We start from the raw sequence: 12,878 nt of genomic DNA, 5'->3' as shown, positions 1-12,878 counted from the left end.
CTTCAGTACTGCTGAAGATCACGAGCATCACTTTCTGGTTGTAGCCCACTGCTCCATACACCCCCAACAGAGACAGTTCTTGCAGGTAGTTTTCAGTCTGTGATACAACGTTAAAATTGTGTTGCAGTGGTTGTAAGTGCTTGATTACCAAATCTGTGGTGTCTGAGCTCCTGAAGTTCTGTATACCTTATGAGTCATATTTTTGCTATCTAGCATCAGCACAGAACAAATTAGTCACCTCATTATAATCAACCAATCGAGCACATTGGTCCTAGACTCACATCTGGGAGCACTCAGCTGCTAATCCCCATCCATGCATGTGGGCTTAGGCTCTTCGTGGGCCCTCTCAATCGCTTAAAATGAGTATGGGGTTTGTTCCTTATTAGAAAAACCTTTACCTGTTTTTTGTCCCTTCCTCACCTAGCATATGATTTTCTAATTAATTAATCGCTGAGAGAACATTACATCTTAAAAACTATTACTTTTTCGTTCTGATGATCTACAATGATTGCGAGGCGTGTGTACGTGGAAATGCGGCACCATCTAGATTCCAAGCTTCAGCTGTATAAATCCTAGATGACTGTCATCGCTGATGATTTGCTGTTTGGTGTGTTCGTTCGTTTTTTGCCTTCCCGTATTTTCTTTTTCTTAAGGATTTCCCCTATATTAGATCAAAGGTAATCCTCAGCCGCAGTTCGATGTATGGCAATATACTGAGATTCAGTATGGGCCTGCGACAAGTGGCACTTTAAATCCACCTGCCATTCCTGGGTTATAAATGAAATCATATGACATTGTTGGCTGAAAGACTACGAGTACGAAATTTCTTAGTCTTCCACTGAACGTAATTTTTCTTTCTTGCACATTGCTACTACTTTTCCTTTGCCATAACTAACCATTGCGTCTAGCGTGTGTTAGTAAAAGGCAGGTGATACGTGAGTTGATGCAAAATAGAACTTCGAGTTTGTGTTGTGCATGACGAATAGAGAGTGAGGTAATAAGATGTAACCTGATCCATATGTGTAGTCTACTCCACCCAAAAATCACCAAGAATGCTGCGGCGCATGAGATGATCGACTAGTGTTAACAGTGTCATATTCCATGATGCGCTGTGGACAGTTTTTGAATTCAAACCAGGATATTTGCTTATACTTTGAAGATCAGGAACTTAAGCTGCCATCTTCCATTACCTTATTGGCCAAACACTGGCGATGAACATTTCTTCAAGTACCACTATCCGAGAAGAGCATTACTGCCTACTGCGTGTTAGCAACCTCGCCTGTGGAGGCAGATCTAATTCTAAAATTGTAGGTTCACTGTAATGCTAGGATAGACCATAATGACGTAACACAATATGAGAAAATGGGTCTTTAATGACCTGCTGATTTTTTATGGTTTTACGTTTTATTTTAGTGATGATTATTTAACATGCCTCTGATGTATATACAGGGTGTTACAAAAAGGTACGGTCAGACTTTCAGGAAACATTCCTCACACACAAATAAAGAAAAGATGTTATCTGGACATGTGTATGGAAACGCTTAATTTCCATGTTACAGCTCATTTTAGTTTCGTTCTTCCACCTAGCTCAATGGAGCACGTTATCATAATTTCATACGGGATACTCTACCTGTGCTGCTAGAACATGTGCCTTTACAAGTACGACACAATATGTGGTTCATGAACGATGGAGCTCCTACACATTTCAGTCGAAGAGTTCGTACGCTTCTCAACAACAGATTCGGTGACAGATGGATTGGTAGAGGCGGACCAATTCCATGGCCTCAACGCTCTCCTGACCTCAACCCTCTTGACTTTCATTTATGGGGGCATTTGAAAGCTCTTATCTACGCAACCCCTGTACCAAATGTAGAGACTCATCGTGCTCGTATTGTGGACGGCTGTGATACAATACGCCATTCTCCAGGGCTGCATCAGCGCATCAGGGATTCCATGCGACGGAGGGTGGATGCACGTATCCTCGATAACGGAGGACATTTTTAACATTTCCTGTAACAAAGTGTTTGAAGTCACGCTGGCACGTTCTGTTGCTGTGTGTTTCCATTCCACGATTAATGTGATTTGAAGAGAAGTAATAAAATGAGCTCTAACATGGAAAGTAAGCGTTTCCGGACACAGGTCCACATAGCATATTTTCTTTCTTTGTGTGTGAGGAATGTTTCCTGAAAGTTTGACCGTACCTTTTTGTAACACCCTGTATATTGCTTTTTTCTAAATAATAATAACAATAATAATAATGAAAACCATTATTGTTACTATTCTTATCATTTTTGTTGTTATTGTAATCCTTGCTACAATTCGCAGTTGCATGATACTGTATTTAAACAGAGGTTTCAGTTTTAGTTTAATCATGTACATCATGGTTCTTGCAACATCTTAAAAAGATACTCAATGTCCTGTCAGCCACGTACCAAGGAAAATACGTTGAATAATTAACTGCATGCTACGGTAATCACACTGTGCACGAAGACAACTGACTCCTTTATTATTTCGAAAAACTCGTTATGAAACAGTAGAAAACTAGTGATCACAGATACTATAAACTCTCTACGTTATCTAAAACACCTTATTCGACTCGATACATATATGCAAACTATATTAGTTACTGCTTCATACACTGTAACACAATAAAGATTTATCACAAAGGAATTACAAGAATGGGACGGATATCGGTAGATGGGATGTACATGTAACGACAAACAAATGATTACAATTTCAGAAAAAACTGATTGAATTGTTTAAGAGAAAGAGCTTCACCAATAGTGCAAGCCCACAACCAGTTGGTCCGCCTCTGGTCCTTATGTAAGCAGTTACTCGGTTTGGTATCGGTTGATAGAGTCGTTGCATGTCCTCCTGAGAGATATCTCATCGAATTCTGTCCAACTGACGCGTTAGATCATCAAAATCCGTATGTCGTGGGAGGCCCTGCCGATAATGCTCCAAACATTCTCGACTGAGGAAAGATTCGGCGACCTTACTATCAAATGTAAGTATCGGCAAGCAAGAAGACAAGCAGCAGAAATTCTCACTGTGTGTATCCTGGCATTATCTTACTGAACTGAAAGCCCAGGATAACTTGCCTTGAAAGGCAGTAAAATGGGGCGTAGAATAGCGTCGGCCTGTAGCTTTGCTGTAAGGGTGTCACGGATGACAACCATAAAGCTCCTGCTATGAAAAGAAATGGCATCGCAGATCATAACTCCACGTTGTCGGGCCGTGTGGCGGGCGATGCTGTCCAGGGCATCTCCAGACGGGACTTCATTCGAAGCAGGGTTTATCACTGATGACAATTCTAAACCAGTCACTCAAATTCCAGGCCGAAGACGTGTCTGGAGATGCCTCGGATGGCGGTGAGATGGCAACCGCACTGTCGCCCGCCATACGGCCCGAAAGCCACGAGTGATGGCCTGTGGAGCCATTTCATTTCAGAGCAGGATCCCTTTAGTTGTCATCGTGGAACACTCTTGTAACACAGCGCCACATTAACGATACTCAGTGCCCCGTAATTTTGCCTTTCTGCCTTTCAAGGCAAGCAATCCTGGGCTTCCATTTCAGCAATATAATGCAAACCCATGCAGGTCAACAGTTTTTACTGCTTGTCCTTGTGCATGTCATATCCAGCAAGGTCACCGGATGTCTTCTCAGTTGAGAAAGTTTAGGGCATTATAGGAAGGGCCCAATAACCATCTCGTAATTTTGACCATCTAACGCGCCAGTAGAACTGAACTCCTCACGCTGTGTACCAGGAGGACATCCAACAACTCTGTCAACCGATGGCAAGCCAAATAACTGCTGGAATAAGGGCTAGAGGTGGATCAATGGTTCAAGTGGTTCAAATTGTTCTGAGCACTATGGGACCTAACTTCTCAGGTCATCAGTCCCCTAGAACTTAGAACTATTTAAACCCAACTAGCCTAAGGACATCACACACATCCATGCCCAAGGCAGGATTCGAACCTGCGACCGTAGCGGTCACGCGGTTCCAGACTATAGTGCTTGGAACCGCTCGGCCACTCCGGCCGGCGGTGGAGCAATGCGTTATTGATTTGCACTAGTTGTGAATCTCTTTCTCTAGAATAAACGATCCAGTTACTCTGAGATTGAAATCGTTTGTTGGTCAACACAAGTTCGCTCGACAGCACAAAAAGCAGGCCACCCCTAAATTCCAATATGTAGGCTGCACCTCATTGTATCAACCGACATAACTATGCCGCAAGTCCTCTAAACCCTCTACAGTACAGTCGTTTGAGTACACACCTGGAAGTAAATGAAGTTACATTTAGCACTGAGTAGGGAACCCCATGAAGCTTATATTGACCATGAGAAGTAAGCACGGAAACTATATAATAAAGTGCAACGCACAAGTGTGCAAAACTATGAAATAAAGTTGTGGTAACGGGGCGGGAAGTAAAACGAAGCACCTATATGAACTTTAACAATCCACAATCATCTATCACCTCGAATGGTTCAAATTCAGAGAAAAACTCGAAGTGGGGCTCGAATCCCAGTCCAGTGAGAATACTTTCAAATTTTCAAGGTGATAGGGTCATGGCAACATAGTGGAAGGTTTTCGATTTGTCTGTGATAGTTCTGTTAGTTGGCTCTGAGCACTATGGGACTTAACATCTCAGGTCATCAGTTCTATTATTTCCTGGAATGACAGAGAATTATCTTGCAAGATTCGCTTGATATATTCGTGGTGTACTAATCAAAGATTCTGAGTGAATTCCACTCTGGGTTGTCATCGACTTATCAAATATATGTTTACAGACGAGGGAGCTTACTTTCACCCAGCAATTAAAACTAATCTCATTGTGTACATTGCGAATTATCTGTATCAGCCATCACAAGGGCAATGACGAGGCATTGAACGCTGCAGTTGGTTGTTTGCTCCATATCGACGCATTGTAAAAAGTAACAGGCAGTAGCTCTCAGTTACAAACTGGAGTGAGAGTAATATTTTACCTGCTCTGTGACCGAGCCACAAACAGCTCTATCGAACTCGGAACGACATGTTTGGAAATTTTGCCATCATAAGACGTCTCGCTAGGTTCGGTAACCAGTAGATTTAGAGGTAAGTAACATAAAATACTGCGCAACTGCTATAGAAAATTTACAAAACTGTTAGTCAAATCGTTTCACTGAAGACTCTGTTAACTGTGTAACATTCAGGAACTACTCTCACAGTCACATCACCGTATTTATATTGTAGTCCACTAAAGCTACTTGAAAATGACAAAAGATTTCATCTTTAAATAAAGACAGCCATTCTGGGAATGGTATTATGATGAGACATCAGTTGTATTACTGTAGTGCATTTACCGTAAGGTTATTGAACTGAGTAGACACAAATTTTAGAGCAGCTGTCAGCAATATATTCCACCTCATTATCGAAAACCACCTGATGATGCACAGGTAGTTTTTCGATCCCACGCACATATCTACTTGCTGATTCTAACTTAAGCTAGATTTAAAATGTAACCGCCAAAGCGAAAAGAACAAAAACAAACAATAGGAAACAAAATCCAGCTTCCTCAGTGTTTGATCGATAAGGAGCGAGAAAGGTAAACACATGTGGATGCCAGATTGGAAAACGTGTGGTAGTCGTGTTTGCCGGCCAAGCTCCTTGATGCTGTCTTCCGCGTCTCATTTGTTACTCTGCGACTGCCAGGCGTCTCATGTGTTGGCAACAAGTGTCAACTGCGAAGGACAAATCCCTCCGAAGCAGTTCGTAACACAAAACACCTCTTTGGGCCACCAGACGTGTATCAATGACAACACAATTTTAGGACGTTAGCGATAATATTTGTTATGGCATACCCACTATTCTCTTATTATGAAGTTTGCTTACGGTGCTTCAAATCGCCTCCAGGAAGCGCTAATTTAGCGCTCCTTAAACCTGTTACGGTAAATTCCTAGATCAATCCTTTGAACGGGCACAAACGACTTCCTTCTCCATCCTTAACAATTCGAGATTCTGCTTCATGGCTAATCTCGTTTTCGACGAGATGTTGTACGGTAATACTCCTTCCGTTCTTTTAACCGCATTGCGGCTACTGAAGGCAACTGTCACACCAAGGTTAATTGGTCGTCACACTGCAAGTTATTGGATACATTGTCACTGACCGTAGTAGTAAATCGCAGAAACGTCCTTCTTCTATTAGTGTTTGTCTTCTTGAATGTGATGATTAATTTATCTCAAAACGACTTTCTTGATAACAGTCACTCCATACAAGGCACAAGTATTTCGAATTCCCTCCACTGCTTTCACCCTTGTACTAAACACAAACAGGACAAAACTTCATAAATGTTACATTTCACTCCATTTTAGACTCCGTTTTCTATTGTATAAACGGCGCTCCTCATAACGCCAAAAATGAGAAATATTCAAGTTGTCATGGCACGAGCTATCCTACAAACCTGAACGAAATAACACCATAGTTAAATGCGCTTATAGCAACATGCCATCCAAAATCGCCACGGAGCATGCTGAAACAAAGTATTAAATAATATGCAACGTTACAGAATGTTATGCATGCTAATCCGAGCGGAGAAAAATCTGCTGGAGATCATAGGCACTATGCTCAATGACTAGTGGTCATTTGGGTGGACGGCTGTCTTTATGAAGCGGCTACTGGCTGATGGCGCTGAAATTGGTCTTATCAAGACAGATAGCCACGAACTCGTTCACAAACATGCTTCCACAACATTTTTCTATTACTGGCTGGTTACAAAATGAATGAAACTCCCTCTGAGCTTCTGCCAGCCTTATGCTCTTAGCAGACAGACGGAATATGGCTTAAATTAGAGAGGAAAAGGATGAACTTGACAGCGTAGCTTTGTTTTTGCATTGCATGACATTGCCTACTAGACCACGAGTAGGCTACTCAAAAAAACAGCTCAAGTGCAAGTCAGCACTTCTCTTAACGTGTGCTGCTTACCCCATTACTACAGTGACATGATGTTAACACGTGTGATATTTGGTGATTTGTTGTATTGAGGCTAGCTTGTAATGGCTAAGGAGTGGGTTCGTTTCCGACTGGAAGTACCAATTTTTAACAGCCACAAATATACCCTATTCACCTCCAACAACTTCAAGTAAAGAACGTAGGACTGTGCCGTCATTCCAAATCAACATTAAACATGTCCTTATGCTATAGACTCAAACAGATTTGGATTAGTTTTGGTTGTCAGAGACGGAAGTCGCTGCTTCCAGAAACTCTATCTCTCCGAGATGGCCCGCCGCTGTGGTCGAGCGGTTGTAGGCGCTTCAGTCCAGAACCACGCGGCTGCTATTGTCGCAGGTTCGAATCCTGCCTCGGGCATGGATGTGTGTGATGTCCTTAGGTTAGTTAGGTTTAAGTAGTTCTAAGTCTAGGGGACTGATGACCACAGATGTTTAGTCCCTTAGTACTTAGAGCCATTGGAACCATTTCTTCTCCGAGATGATACTGTCCCATCATTTCGTTGTTTCCTCACAATACCCAACTCGTCCAGATCTCTACAGACGGCGCGATCTTAACTAGTAGTGAGGATAATTTGATACATGACACCTCTTCGTGTGGCGTCAACGACGACGATATGCACGGGGTTGGAGGCCCAGGCAGCACAGGAATGTTGATTGCGTTACCCCTAGCCGGACATGTGCACATCTCACTACTTGTGAATAAACAATAAATAATTCATAACTATTAGTAGCTGCAAGGCAATAGCGGAGGGTGCCGCCTTCGAATTCCTGACAGAAAAATTTTTTTAGCATCGTCGTTTCAGGTTCTAATATCGCGCTGTTGACTAACATACCTGACATCTTATTGTGCTTAGTTAGCAATTCATATAGGTACTGGGTTCTAATCCCCGTCCATCACCACAGCTTGATATCATGGAGTTTCACTCTTGTGCGGTGCACTTTATTAAATACCTTTCGTGGTGATGTTGCAGGGGCAATATAGCTTAATGGGAGTCCATGCGCAGTGTTAAACGTATCGTCATTTAATTCCGGGCTCGGACTTCAGTCTCGTGAAATGATGCTGGTGAATATTTCGATATTTTATGTCTCCTTATGCCTAGTTGAGTCTCGATCAGACACGCAAGCTTTGTTTGGTTAACAGTGCGTTCAAACTCAGATCACGAACAACTTGTCATGTCATTTAATGCGTGTGATGAGACTTGTAAAGTGTCACCTATTGTAAGGTAATATAATTTACATGCATTAAGGAGTGTCTTATCTGTGTTTTCCGATATTTGTTGTATCTTGGTATTAATTGATATCTGGTCTGACCGAGCAGTGTTCTCTAGTGGTCTCTTGTGGTAAACATTGTTTGTAATCGAACGTATGTACCCACAGGGTTTCGGCATTTATAGGACCTGCAACACAGCTATGTTATGTTAGTTGCATTCAGCAGTGGCCCACTCTTTTACTGTCAAGTATACGTCACTATCGGCAATTTCCATTCCATTCTGATAATTCCTTTGTGGTGCATCGTTTTTGTTCTTGTCTTGGTGTGCCAATTGTTTGATTTCTATAAAAATAAATCTTATGAGCTTAGTCAACCTATGTAGATGTATAACTGACAATTTAAGTTCTGACATTGAATGGTAAAAGTAGCCTATTTTTTATGGTGAACCAGTAACACTAAAGTTATAAAAAATCCTTATTAATATAAAATTTTAGACGCCTGTAACTTGAGGACGTAATGAGTTAAATCTTCACGTGCTGAGGGGGTATGTAATGCAATTTAAGTGTGTAGAAAATGCAGTGACCCTTATTGAAAGACAGAGGGAGAGTAATTGATAATCCACCCGTGGCTATTAATATCTATCGTGCAACAAATTTTCATTCAAAATCTATAAATTACTGATATCTGGGATTTCTACGTCTATTTGGACGTAAATAAAATGTAATCAACAGTTGAAAGCACAACGAAGATATCTTGTCAGTAAGATATTGCACGGTGTCAGTTCTGGATGCATACTCTGGATTTGCCATTGAGCGTCTCATACACCTTTATATTTTATATCACCCAAAGTTGGTTGACGTCAGAGCTGATCCTTTATATATTACAGTATATCGTGGACAGAGCCAAGACAAAAGGGGTACCTCAGCATCAAATACAGAGTTCATAGAGACAAGTGCTTTGAATTAAGAATGGTGTCTTGAAAAAGACTCCAAAAATGCTAATCATGAGGGTTAACACATGTGAACAAAGGAGATCATTGATGACCCATTGCGTCACTAGTGTTTCCTATTCCACTAGCACGGATCATCTGAAAGCATACTGTGTGGTTCTACACACCATGCCGCTAGGAGAAGTACCGGTACGTTTTTTTCAAAACATAGGAAGAACGGATCTCTTGCAAGTTTGCTGTTGGTAAATAATCAGCACAACGTATTATCTCGTACATGTCTACGTGTTTTTGCGTATTCTCACAATATGTCTGACTCAGTTAGTGTTCTTAATCGTATAATGCCCAAATTTACCTTCTGCTGTCTTTTCTTCAAGATTTTCATGTGAAATTATCGATATTGGGATTTTATAACCAGTGTTTCAGTTGAGTTAAAGACACCAGTGTAGAATATTTAACAGCAGACATATTAGTCGCGTATAATACCAATAAAAGTTTTTCACGTTTTGAAACCTTAACACCATATTAGTTACCAGGACATACTGGGACTTCCGATAATCAGTCAAACCGTATGGTCATAATAAGGCTGGATTGTGTAATCCAGAATTCGAAGAAGGAATGCGAATATCGTGAATAAAATACAACTAAGTGAAACTTTACGCTGTATACTATTAAGAAAATAGAGCTGAGAGCCCTTTCAGAAGGATTTGTAAAGCTGGTGTCTACAGAATGTATTTAAGTCAGGTACGAAGAAGGACGGGCAAAATTACGTTCGACGATAAATTTCATAAATTATATTTGTGGAATTTACGAGGGACATTCAGTATGTATCGCAACACATTTTTTTCTCGGCCATCTTCAGTTAAAAGTTGTGGAATTATGTGGGGATCCTCCCTCCTCAGCCCCTATGGTTTCATGAAGTTCCGACAGGTGGCGGGGCTACGCATCCTTCAAAATGACTCCTGCAACGAGGTGCGTTCCTGACAGAGAGCTGTCATATGGCGGAAACCAGAGCAGCTCAGATATTGACAGGTGCTTGCAGAATTTCTACGGAGACATGGCAATGAAATACAGCACAGTGAGCCATTTGGCGAGGCGTCTGTCATCATCGCAACGAGGTTGCGCAAATCTAGCCTATCTCCCGCGTACTGGGCATACTGGCCGGTCGCACACACCTGCGAGTTCTGCAATGTCGGACTGTGCGGACACACTCATTCGAGCTGATCGATGGATCATAATCAAACACCTCGCAGCTCAACTGGACGTCTCTGTTGGCAGAGCTGACACACGAGCTGGGATACTGAAAGGTATGCACGTCCTCATCCACCCTCTAGATAGAATTTCGCTCATTCCGACTTCCATCTGTTTGGCCAAATGAACGATGTAGTCCACGGAAAGCGGTACGTAGATGATAAGGAGGTTACTGACACACCAATACGATGACTCCGACGGCGACCAGTAGAGTGGCATCAATGCGGGCCTACAGGAACTCGCAGTAAGCGGGTGTAATGCCGTTTCATGGAACGGAGAATAGGCTGAAAAATAGTGTTTTCTTGCCAAAAGAATGTGGACTGATAAGGTGCATTGGAATCCTGAATAAAACCAATCTTCCTTCAAAAAAAAAAATATGTTGAATCACTTACTGAAAGCCCTTCCTTTTTAAATCATGATATTTCACTGTTATCTCGTGGTACTGTAAAGAAAATGAAGCTTCAAATTGCAGGAATCAGCAATAGTGTCGACTGCACCTGTCTGCGTGCAAAACCATTACTGTCACACCGAAATGGCCGGCCGGTGTGGCATTGCGGTTCTAGACCCTTCAGTCTGGAACCGCGTGACAGCTACGGTCGCAGGTTCGAATCCTGCCTCGTGCAAGTATGTGTGTGATGTCCCTAGGTTAGTTAGGTTTAAGTAGTTCTAAGTTCTATGGGACTGATGACCACAGATATTAAGTCCCATAGTGCTCCGAGCCATTTGAACCATTTTGAACCACACTGAAATGTTCTACATGTCACCAGGTATTCAACGTTTCTAAACAACAAAAATATCAATAAATGAATCTGAAAGCATGATCGCATGAAAATGTGCCACTCGGATATTGTTATTAGTTGAGGACCGAAGCTACACAAAATTACCTGTAGTCTGATGTTTGTTGTTCAAAAATATTATTATTACAATAGCCAGGCGATATGACGTTCCAAGCTCGAAACCAATCGATAATAGTGCTACTGCCTCAAGCACGGCTGAGCCTAAACGTTATGACCACTGCCCAACACGAGGCTGAATGCCTCCTAGTGGTGTTGCGGATACGTGACGCAGTAACGAAAAAATGTAGGCGGAAGACAGACGAAAAAGAGGGCATTATAGCGAAGATACTGGCCACAAATTCGGAAATACACTGATATAAGCAGTTTTGACAGAGGGCACACTTTTGTGGAGCAGCGGCTGGATACGAGAATTTACGAAACGGTGAAGCAGATTGGCTGTTTGCCTACAACTGTCAGTGAGCGTCTATGGAAAATGATTGATGGATAGGGAATTAAGGATTAGTCCGTATGGTATTGGACGTCCATGTCTCATCACAAAACGTAGCGATCGTAGAATCCCCCGCTGTGTTATCCACGATAGGCAGCGATCTGTGGCAGATCTGACGAGTACATTGAGTTGGGCTTGTGTGGGACGTTTGTCAGTACTCGAAGACAGCATTGCAGCAATGAACTACGTGATCATTATTGCAAACCACCTGCTTCCCTTCATGGCAGAATTCTTCTCTGACATCTTTCAGCATGATAACTCTCCACGACACAAGGCCAGAATCGTGCAGCAGTGGTTTGGGGAGCATTACAGTGCACTCACATCGGTGTCTTAGCTAGCAAATGCCCCTGATCTGTACCCATTGTAAGACATGACGGGCGCCACTTGTGTGCCCAAAAACCACTGTCCCATAAGTTGCAATAATTTAGTGACCTGTGAGTGGATATCTGTTGCCACATACTTCTGCAAATCTTTGAACGACTCGTAGAATCCATGCCAAGCAGAGTCGCTGCTGTACAGTGTTTGGAGAGTCGACTCTCACGCTATTAACCAAGTGGTCATAATGTTTCGGCTCATCGGTGTTTAACAAATGTATTTTGCTTCATCACTACTGCAGTTAACGGCTATTCTTGACGGGTTGCACAGATTATAAGATCTTATCTTAATTTATGTAGCTTAACATCATTACAAATCTTTTGCGTCCCTTGAGGTGAATTACAAAAACTAAATAAATGTAGGCTAAGTTAGTGTTACGCCAAGTGTTTCCTTAATCTACGATACAGCAGCATTTCGTCTTCATTGCAGATCGTCTTATAGATTTACATTAAATGACATTCCTGTGCCATAATTTAACAAATCATATCCAATCCACAGTAGACTTACTTAACTCGACGAATCTTACCTTATGGTCCACATGTGAGTGTGTTATTTCGTGTGATGTGCCGGAGTTTGTTCGTCTCTTTTTGCATAATGTAACTTCTTCAATGCGTGCAGTGAATGTCATTCGGCAGTCCTGCTTAGGACCTATTTGTTGCCACCTAGTTTGCCATTATTTCATCTGATACAGGGGAGGTGTACTACACTACTGGCCATTAAAACTGCTACACCACGAAGATGACGTGGTACAGACGTGAAATTTAAACGACAGGAATAAGATGCTGTGATATGCAAATGACTAGCTTTTCTGAGCGTTCACACAA

Source organism: Schistocerca americana, chromosome X, assembly GCF_021461395.2.
Source record: "Schistocerca americana isolate TAMUIC-IGC-003095 chromosome X, iqSchAmer2.1, whole genome shotgun sequence".
Lineage (NCBI taxonomy): Eukaryota > Metazoa > Arthropoda > Insecta > Orthoptera > Acrididae > Schistocerca > Schistocerca americana.
Note: the sequence above shows the minus strand (reverse complement) of the source record.